The sequence below is a fragment of the Coenobita brevimanus genome, chromosome 91 (genome assembly GCF_032717465.1).
Source record: "Coenobita brevimanus isolate Jiangsu-jjx chromosome 91, ASM3271746v2, whole genome shotgun sequence".
Taxonomy (NCBI): Eukaryota; Metazoa; Arthropoda; class Malacostraca; order Decapoda; family Coenobitidae; genus Coenobita; species Coenobita brevimanus.
Genome location: NC_137044.1, coordinates 9430177 through 9441161, shown reverse-complemented (window position 1 = coordinate 9441161; position 10985 = coordinate 9430177).

The following is a 10985-nucleotide window of genomic DNA, read 5'->3' as shown; positions in this document are numbered from 1 at the left end:
TGCTGCTGGCGCCGCCGTCACCTGTGAACTAGATTAGGTAGTTTCCCTCCAGTTTGCAGTGCCAGTCGCATGGGAAAACAATGTTGGAGGAGGGATGGGGAGTTGTAGTTGCGTTGAACGAGGGATGGAGAGAGTTATAGGAGCGTTGAACGAGAAGTGGAGAAAGTTGTGGGAGCGTTGGAGGAGGGATGGAGAGAGTTGTAGGAGCGTTGGGGGAGGGTTGGAGAGAGTTGTTGGAGTGTTGGAAAGAGTTATAGAAAGTTTGGAGGAGAGATGGAGTGAGAATGTTAAAGGAAGAATGGAAGGAGTTATAGGAGTGTTGGGAGACAACTTGGAGGGGGGAGGGAATCTGATGGAGGGGCCTGGAGGAAGAATGGAGAGAGAGAGAGAGAGAGAGAGAGAGAGAGAGAGAGAGAGAGAGAGAGAGAGAAAGGAGGGATGAAGGAGGGGCGGAGGGAGGGAGGTAGGTAAAATTAGAGTCTTAAGGTGAGATTGAGGGAGACGGGGCATAATAGACGGGATGGTATATTTAAGACAATATTTATCACCAATACATTATACCGTGGAGGGAGGAGGGGGAGAAGGGGAAGGGAGGAGAACAGGGATGGGAGAGAAAGAGGAATGGGAGAGAGGGGGAGAGGAAGAGAAAAGGGATGGGAAGAACAGAATGGGGACAAGAGAGGTGGGAAAGGAGGGGGGAGGAGAGTGATGGGAGAGAGGGAGATGGGAGGGGAGGAAGGGGAAGAGGGGAGGGGTGAGAAGCGAGAGGTATAGGGGAGGAGAGGGGAAGAGGGAGGGGGAATAGTGTGGAGGGAAATGTGAGGGGAAGAGTTCAAATAAGGAGAGAGAGAAAGAGAGATTTGAACCACTTTTTTATATGTTGGGCGTTCAGTCTTTACGAATTTCTGGCAGTAGGATTTTTTTGCACACTTTTCAGTCACATCGTTGGTGGGTACAAGGTGTCTGTTTTGCGCTGGGAGGGTAGGACCAGGTAGAACAGGATAGGATCAAGTTTGGCATAATAAAATAGGGCAGGGCAGGGCGGGGCAGGGAAAGGCAGGGCACGCCATGACAAAGTAGAACAAGGCATGGTAGGGCCGAGGAGGACAATGATGGACAGAGTAAGGCTGGGCAGGACAGGACAGAATAAGGCAAGGGAAAGCAGCGCAGAGCAATGCAGAGATAAGAAGGGAAGGCGGCGCTGGGCAGGACAAGACAATGCAAGACAGGGGAAGGTAGGACAGGTAAGGACAGGTGTAAGCTAACCGGGTTCAGACAAGAAAAGCAAGAGCCAGATCAGAGAAATAGGGCAGAGAATGGCAAAATAGTGCAGGGCAGAATAGAGCAGAGAAAGGGAAGGGTGGGAAAACAGACCGAGAACCAGCAACGTGTGTGTGTGTGTGTGTGTGTGTGTGTGTGTGTGTGTGTGTGTGTGTGTGTGTGTGTGTGTGTGTGTGTGTGTCCATTCCTCTGTTGACAAAAATGCATCTCTAATTTCAGTGATAACAATTTACACTCCGCAGTCACACATCATCAGTGACAAGAGCGTTTCTAAGATTTTTATTTCGAGAACCACAATCGGTTTTATTCACCTGAGGGAGAATTTTTTTTTTTTTTTCCCCTAATCGACTCCGGGGCTTGGATTCTTGTCGGTTAAAGCTCTCAACACCTCCTCCTTAACGATTTACTTGTGGATATGGCTGATTATGTCCTTTTTTTACGTTATTTATGCAGGGTATGGCGACCTTGAAAGGATTTACGTAGCACAGAAGAGGACGGTAAGAAGTAATAAGCAAAGTAAGTCGCTTAGGAAATGGTGTTAGGGAGCTCTCAGTCAGGTACAGTATATACCTTTTTTTTTTTTTCTAAGCTCTTCCCTCTCCTCCCTACCCCTCTTTACTAAATCCCTCCCTCCCCTAAACCCCTCTTTCCCCTTTCCTAAACCCCCTTTCCCTTTTGTGAACCTTCCCTTCCTCATCAAATCTCAACCCCTCCCTTTTCCAACCCCTCCATCACCGACCCCAATCTCTTTTCAACCTCTCCTTCCCCTCTTCTAACCCCCCCTTCCCTTCCCCACCACACTTCCTCAATCGTTCCCCTCATCTAAACCCCCTACCTCTCTTTTCTCAGCCCCTCCTTCCCTTTTTGCAAACCCATTAGCCCCTTCCCTTCCTCATCACACGACCTCCCCAACCCCTACCCTTTCCTAACCCCCTCTCTCACTTCCCCAACCCCTCTCCTAACCTCCCTTTCTCACTTCCCCCAACCCTCTCCTAACCTCCCTCTCTCACTTCCCCCACCCCTTTCCTAACCTCCCTCTCTCACTTCCCCCATCCCCTTCCTAACCCCCTCTCACTTCTCCCACCCCTTTCCTAACCTCCCCTCTCTCTCACTTCCCCCACCCCTTTCCTAACCTCCCCTCTCTCTCACTTCCCCCACCCCTTTCCTAACCCCCCTCTCTCTCACTTCCCCCACCCCTTTCCTAACCCCCTCCCCTCACTTCCCTCCCCCCATGAAGAAATATGATCCAGGGCGGGAAGGAACCCCCCAAGCGTCCGAGAACAGAAGAGCAGCGAAATGAACACATAAATCCTCTTCACATTCCGTATCCGGCCTTGGGGGAGGGGGAGGTGGGAGAACACTGATTAACTCCCCCTTTTTACCCTCCCCACCCCATCCCCCTCCCCTCTCCCTCCCCGGTCTATCTTTATCTTCCCATTTTTTTTTTCCTTGCGTTTTCCTCCAGCCTCTCTCTCTCTGACACTCACTCTTTCTCATCCCCTCTGTCTCACTCATTCCTCTCTCACATTCCGCCCCATCCCTTCTTTCACACTCTTTCCCCTCTTCCACCCCCTCCCCTTTCCCCTCTCTCATTCTTTCCTCTCTCTCCCACCTCGCACTCACTCTCCTCCTTCATCTCTTACTGTCATTCTCTCCTGTTTCCCATCTATCATTTTCTGCCCCCACTCTCTCTCTCTCACTCTCTCTCACTCTCTGCCAACTCCCATCTCTCATTCTCTCCCCTCTTCAGTCTGTATCTCCCACCCCTCCTACATCTCTCTCTCTCTCTCTCTCTCTCTCTCTCTCTCTTTCCCACCTCACATGCTTTCCTCTTTCACGTCTGTCACTCTTTCTCCTCTCCCGTCTCCCACTCTCTCTCCCCTCTCTCACTCATTCCCCCCTTTCCCACCCACGTATACCCTCCTCACATCTCTCCGCTACCCCACCTCCATCTCTCCCCTCTTTTCTTCCACACACCCCACTCCTTGCTCCTGTCTCCTCATCCCTCTCTCATTCTCCCCTCTTGCCGTCCCCTCCCCCTTCCATCCACTCCTCTTCTCACGCCCCTCTGTCTCCCCTCTTTCCTTCTCTCTCCCTCCCCTCTCTCCTCCCCTCGCCCCTCTTCGGACTCCCTCACATCTCCCCTTCCCTTCATTTCCTCCCTCTCTTTATCCCGTTCTCATTATCTCTAAGTTCGTTTGCTCTCTCTCTCTCTCTCTCTCTCTCTCTCTCTCTCTCTCTCATTCGATCCACAAGATGCCATTAATTACTTTCGCGTTTTTGTCTTTCTTGGTCGCATCATACACATCGAGAGAGAGAAAAAGAGAGAGAGAGAGAAGAGAGAGAGAGAGAGAGAGAGAGAGAGAGAGAGAGACATATGCGCTGCTGGTTGTCATTATATTTTTTTGGACCATAAGGCATGAATGAATGAATGAATGAATGAACGAATGAATGAACGAACGAACGGATGAGTGAATGAATGAATGAATGAATGTTTGATCCATTTCATCCGGCACTTAGATGATACGGTCGACCTGCTCCTGCGTTATTTATTTCATGATTCTGAATGATGATGAAGAACTTGAGAATTCACAATGTACCCATCATCATCATCATCACCATCACCATCATCATCACCATCATAGTCATAGTCATCATCATAGTCATCATCGTTATCATGCAAGCTTTTCAAATCATCAGCTCTGTTCATTCAGTTTATATTAGCATTGATGATGATGATGATGATGAAAACTTAGAAATTCACTCCAGAATCTTTCAACTTCTTCACTACGAGAGGTTTCCCCCTGTGTTGCATATAATGGCCCGGTGAATGCAAGAACGAAGAAAATATCCTACTGAAGTGCTGTTCATGACTGGAAAATGAATAGGAGAGAGAGGGAAGGAAGGGAAGAGAAGAGAAGAGGAAAGGGAGAGGAAGGGACACGGCAGAGGGAGAGTCACCATCCTCAGTTGACATTTATAACTAAAATCACGATAATGATTTTAATTAAGATGCGGAGGAGCCAGAGAGGGAAAGGGGAGACGAGGAGGAGGAGGAAGAGGAAAGAAACATGGAAGAGGAGAGGGGGAGCAGAGAAAGGAGAGAGAAAGAGGGAATGAGGAGAGGCATGGCAAGGAGAAAGAAGAAGAGGGAGAAATAGAAGATGGTGGAGAGAAGAAGGACGAGGAGAAGTGGGGAGGAGATTTAGGGCATGAGAGGGGAAGAAAAGAGGGGTAAACAGAGGAAAAAGGAAAGAAGAATGGAGGAGAGATAAAAATAAGCAAAGAATGATGTTTGGGAACTGAAGAAGAGAAAAGAGAAAATGGAAGGACTGAATAGGAGAGATGGAAAGAGAGGAAAGGAGAGAAGAACAAAGGGAGGGAAGAGGAGAAGAGATTGAGAAATGGAGGAGATGAAGAAAATGGTAGCAGTAGGAAGAGAAAAAGTAAAGGGAAAGAAGAGGAAAAATAGAGGGAAAGGGAATAGGAAAGAATAAGTGTGAGGGGAAGTATGAAGAAATAAAAACAAGAAGTCGAGAAGAAAAGAAGATAAAAGAGGATTAAATGGAGGGAAAGGTGAAAAAGAGAGAGCTGGAAAGAAGGGGAAGTGAGGGAAAGGGGGAGAAAGAGAGGAGGATATAGGGGAAAGAGAGGCGTAGGAGAGGGAAGAGAGAATAGGAAAGGGAGGTAAAGGGAAGAAGATAAGATGGGATGGGGAGAAGGGGGAAGGTCAAGAGAGAGAGAGAGAGAGAGAGAAGTGAGAAATGAGAAAAGAGTAAGAAAGAAAGGAAGGAAGGAAGGAAAAGGGGGGAAAAAGAGGAAGTGAAATGGGAGATAATTAAAACAAGAGAGAGGGGAAAAAGGGAGGAAAGGGGAAATGACTCAGATTGGTGATAACGAAAAGGACTGCGCAAAAAAAAAAAAAAAAAAAAAAAAAAAAAGCAGGACATATTTCCGGGTTACATTACGGTGCAGTTTTAGTCATGAACAGTTGGGCGCAAAAGTTAGCCAAATATTTCACTTCTCACTTTCCTCTGCTGTTTAATATTCCTAAGCTGAGAGAGGCTTAGCATGTTTCTCTGCCCATTGGTGAATTTCTTTGATATTATGTACTAGGGAGAAATTTAGCTTGTATTTTCCAAGTGTAAAGTAGACGCAGTGGACTAGTAGATGAACTTTTGTCACTGACTGTAATTGTTGAGAGGAATTGTGAGTCATCCATTTCTGGTCAGCCCTTACATGTGGTATGGTCACACACACACACACACACACACACACACACACACACACACACACACACACACACACACACACACACACACACACACACACACACACACACTGTTTATTTCCGTGCACACTGTTTCTTGAATTCATGGATTCGGTTAATGAACATGATTTACAATATATCCGTAAAGAGTGTATGATTTTAACAACAAATTTATGATAAAATTGAAATAATCCTGTTGCCTATTTTTTTTTTACACCCATGCAGTGGTCTACATAATATAAACAGAACATACGAACCCCAGGTAGTTGTCTCTAGGAATATCTCACCCTCCCTTCTCTCCCTCGCTCACCCCCTTCCCTCCCTTATCGCCCAACACCCTTCTCCTCACCTGTCCTCCCCCTCTTCCCCCTGTCCGTCCTCCCCCTCTTCCCCCTGTCCATCCTCCCCCTCACCTTCCCCCCTTCCCCCACCGTCTTTCCCCTACCCATCCCCTGCCTTAAACCTCACCATAGTCCCCTCTCCTCCCCCACAACACCCTCTTACCTACCATTCCATCATCTCCCACAACCACATCACCACCCTACTTTTTCTCCTGTCCCCTATTTCGCCTCCCCATCCCCTTCCCTACCATCGCTGCCTCCTCTCCAACCCATTCCATATCACTGTCCCCATCCACATTCCCTCACCCTCCCCATTCACATCCCTCACCGTCCCATCCACACCCCTTCACCCTCTCCCTTACCATCATAGACCCTCCCCCCCACCTCCCCCTCTCTCTCTCTCTCTCTCTCTCTCTCTCTCTCATCACTGACCTACTCTGACACTCCTTTTCCTCCACGCTTATTACTCCTATCCCTCCCCATCCTCACCCTCCTCCTCCCCTTCGCCCTCCCTCACGCTTTCACCCTCCCTGTCCCCTTCGCCCTCCCTGTCCCCTTCACCCTCCCTCTCCCCTTCACCCTCCCTTTCCCCTTCGCCCTCCCTCTCCCCTTCACCCTCCCTCACCCCTTCACCCTCCCTCACCCCTTCACCCTGCATCCCCCCTTCACCCTCCCCCATCATCAAAGATTATTAAAAAGCACCAAGTAGCGAGGAATTAGCATTGACTCGCAGTTTAATGACGACCACGAGAAGTTTGCTGGCTTGTTGAAGGAGCCTTAATCGTGGACCAGAGTGCCAAGGGGCGGGGTTCGAGTCCTGGGATCGATGTTTCAAGAGTTATCGTGGGACTTATGAGATTCTGAGAGAGAGAGAGAGAGAGAGAGAGAGAGAGAGAGAGAGAGAAAGGAGAGAGAGAGGCACTATATATTTTGGTGGCAGCTGTGCACGGTAAAAAAAAAAAAAAAAAATACATTCTCGATATCATACAGTGTCACACAACTAACGAAGAAATCTAGTCCTTTGATCTTGCCTCATACCTAAGCCTATTTACACACTTTGGGGGGAAATGTGAAAATGTGCTTTTGACAATGACACACTCTCCCTTAAAAACAAATAGTAAGGCATAATTACGGCAATTTTCGTTTAGTTGCTGTTCGTATATGCAAGACCGGACATTGTTAATATAAAGTGGTAATTTGCGAAACTAATTAGCAAAATATTCTTGGGTAATTAAAGTATGGTGAAGGAGAATACGTGGATGATTGGAAGGTCTCACGCAGCAGATGGAAGTGTTGTGCATTATGATATCCTAAACTCATTGACTGCGGTTACTTATTTTTTTCTTATCTGCAGACGATTTTATTCAGCTGTTGGAGGTCTGTTGTACTGACGGGGGTAAATGAAGACTGTGTGGCCTCTCCAGTTTCCCCAAAGCTGAAAATAATAGACTGGTGGCAGCAAGATATTATGAAAGCGATGTTCTGAGATTGAGAAGGTTACTACACGCGTTTTACCTTAACTTGGCCCAAAATTTCGTCCTTTCGCTGCTTATTTCACGTAGATGAGTGGCTGGAAAAGACAGTGCTATGGTTCTGCATCTCCTCCAGTGCACTTCTTCGTGACTACCACCAATTCCAGTAATAATCTGTCGTCATTGCACACAAGATGGAGAGGTGGCAGTTTTAGGCCAAGTTATAGTAAATAGGATATAATGATGTATCCAGCCCTATGCGATTGATAGATAGATCAATAAACTAGATAGTGCACCTCTGAGACTTCCGAGGTTTCTTAAGACCTCTTCGTTAGCGGTTTATTTAGCACATTGCCTATCACTATCCTCTGTATATACTGCTCACACCGCATAGCTAATAAACGATACAAACTACATACGCGGGAATCTCGAGGTGCAGTAGACAAAATAAATCGCCACCGGAAAGGAGATACGAAGTCAAAACAAACAAGAATGCGACCGCTAGAGTACGACCGCCAGATAAAGTGTCACCTGGTGGTGTCAGGTAGATATATGGACCGACAGGTAATTAGAAGCACAGGGAGGCAGACTGATAAAGAGACAGATTATAAATGCATCTCTTCTTTTTCTCGTGTGTTTTTTGAGAGAGAGGCATAGTTAGAGGTATACAGATAGACTGAGAGATAGATAGATAGATAGATAGATAGATACATATATACATTGGTGGACATAGATGGGGTTGACACATGCCATAAATAAATGAATAGACATATAGATAGACACATAGGCTGATACATAGATATATAGATTGACACGTTGATAAAATTATAAAGATACAGAATAAACAAATGTAGGTGGCCAAACATATAGATAGATTGATAGATAGATAGTTGAATAGATAGATTGACTGGCTGAATACCGTATCGTGTCTCCCGTTGACTTAAAGACAGATAGATACACTGACACATAAAGTAGATAGATGAATAGATAGGGAGATAGATTGGCAGATAGATAGATACTGAAGAAGGACGAGAGGTTGTGTGTGTGTGTTCCTTGGGTGCCGTTCACTTTGGTTATATAGAGATAGATAGATACAAAAACAGACAGATAGATAGACTGATAGATAGCCAGATAGTTACTGAAGGAGATAGGCAGGTTGTGTGTGTGTGTGTGTGTGTGTGTGTGTGTGTGTGTTCCTTGGGTACCTTCATTGTGATTGTATATAGATAGATAAACAGACATAGATAGATAGATAGATAGCCAGATAGATAGTGAAGGAGGTAGGCAGGTTGTGTGTGTTCCGTGGGTGCCTTCACTTTGCGTTTTCCATCAGAGTCAGAGCAGCAGTATATTGATTATTGGGGTGTCCCTTCATAACACACATTGTTCTCTCTCTCTCTCTCTCTCTCTCTGTGTGTGTGTGTGTGTGTGTGTGTGTGTGTGTGTGTGTATAGAATTAACTCCTATTTATCTGTCTCTCAAAAGAAACTCAAGGAAACAAAACTTACTACTATTTATGTGGGTTATAATGGAAGAAAAATCGCCTACGTTTTGTTCACTACGGTCTTTGTGTCTGTGCATATTTGTCTGTTTGTCTGTCTGTATGTTTGTCTAGCTGTCTCCCCTACTGTCTGTCTGTCGGTCTCTGTGTACGTCTGTCTCTGTCTGTCTGTCTGTCTATCTGTCCATGTATCACCTCTCTCTCTCTCTCCATATCTGTTGCTATATATCTGTCTGTCTTTTGGTATGTATGTCTGCGTTTTTCTGCTTGTCTCTGTGTATTTATTTAGTATCTGTCTATCTTTCTGACTGCCTAAAGGCGCCCAGGGAGAAGAGAAGTTGCTTGTGTGGATCTCAGCGGACAGACAGACACACATTTACTGTCTGTCTTCTTATCTTCCTCTTATCTCTGCCTATGTGTGTTTAATACTGACATTAATCTTTCCCTTTTTCGTACCCAGTTCAGCCTTTGTATATTTCTATCTCTGTATATGCATATATGTCTTTATTTCTGAAGCTCGTTATCTGTCTTTATCTGTTTATCTTCATATGCTTGTAAGGGAGAGGAGAGGGGGCGCTGTGATGAGGAAGACCGAGGGGGGTGGGAAGGACATTCATAAAAAGAGGTGAGAAGATGGGGAGAAGGGTGGGGGAGGGGCTAGGGTAGATGGCCAGGTAAATATGAACAGATGCTTAGAGAGAGAGACACATAGGCCAGTAAAGAAGCAGAAGCAGAGAGTGGGTTTGTGGAAGGATGGTGTTAGAGAGGGCAGTAAGAGAGGCTGACGAGAGGGAAAGGGGAAATGATAGGGGTAGGTGACTGAGAGGGACGAGACGAACATTGAGGCTGATGATGAGGGGGGGGGAATAGGTGAGAGACATAAAGGACTGGGAGGAAGGGTAAGTGTGGTGGTTAAAAGTATCAGCGAACTAGAAAGGAGGTGGTGATAGGAGTAGGGAAATGGGAAGAGCCTGAGGTCAAGAGATGGGAAGGGGGTAAAGTGAAAAAGGCAAGTAGGGTCAGGATATGTGAGTTAGAATGTCAGGGAGAGAAACTGAACTCCCCAGACGGAAGAAGGGGGGGAGAGGGGCTGGGGCGACAGGAACAGGGGTTGAGAGGAGTGTGAGAAGGAATTAGAGGCCGGAGGGGGTAGGGTGAGATGGACAAGAAGGGTCAGAGGAATTGTAGGTGGGGGGGGGGAGTAAAGAGGCGAGGAATCAGAAGTGGGGAGGAGAGGAACAGGGGATTAAAGGGGCAGAGAGAGAGAGAGAGAGGATACAGTAAGAAGGGTTCTAAGAATAAGGGGAATTTTAAGAAGTGTGAGAAACAGATGGGGAAAGGGTGATAGACGATTGAGAGAGGATGATGATGATGATGATGATGATTAGGAGGAGGAGGAGGAGGAGGAGCAGTATGTGAGAAATAAGAGGAGCCAACATTGATACGGGCCGAGGGAGGTGAGGGGAAAGGGGGAAGAGTGTGAGGGATTTCGGAATGGAGGGGAGAGAGATGCAGGGGTAGCCAAAGAGAAGATATAGGGGGTTCAGGGGGTGAGGGTGTGCGTAGTAATGGGTGATGCCAGGGCGGTGGACAATAATCATAATGAGGGTGAGTGGCACAAGGGTGATTAAGTCCGCTAACAGTGCCACACCTGACAATCACTGCTACACCTTGCTAACTCACCCCTCCCCCACCTTGCTAACACTGCTACACCCCACTAAATCTCCCTCTCCTCACCTCACCCCACTGCGCTTTTATGGGGTGTGCAGTGGCGCAGTGTACGGTGAAGGCGCACGGCAGGAATATGACGCCTACAGTAGATTCCCTGCGTATACTCTTCCTGTATAATGTCTCTACTTCCATGTCTTGTCTTCTCATTCATGTCCTATTCGTTTCTCCAGATTTATTTATTTATTTATTTTTTACTGTTTATGGTTCTCATGTTTTTATTTTTATCATTCAGATGGTCAGGATGCACACACACACACACACACACACACACACACACACACACACACACACACACACACACACACACACACACACACACACACACACACACACACATCCACCTTTACACCCCTTCCCCCCACACATCCCCAACACAACCCCATCCTAAC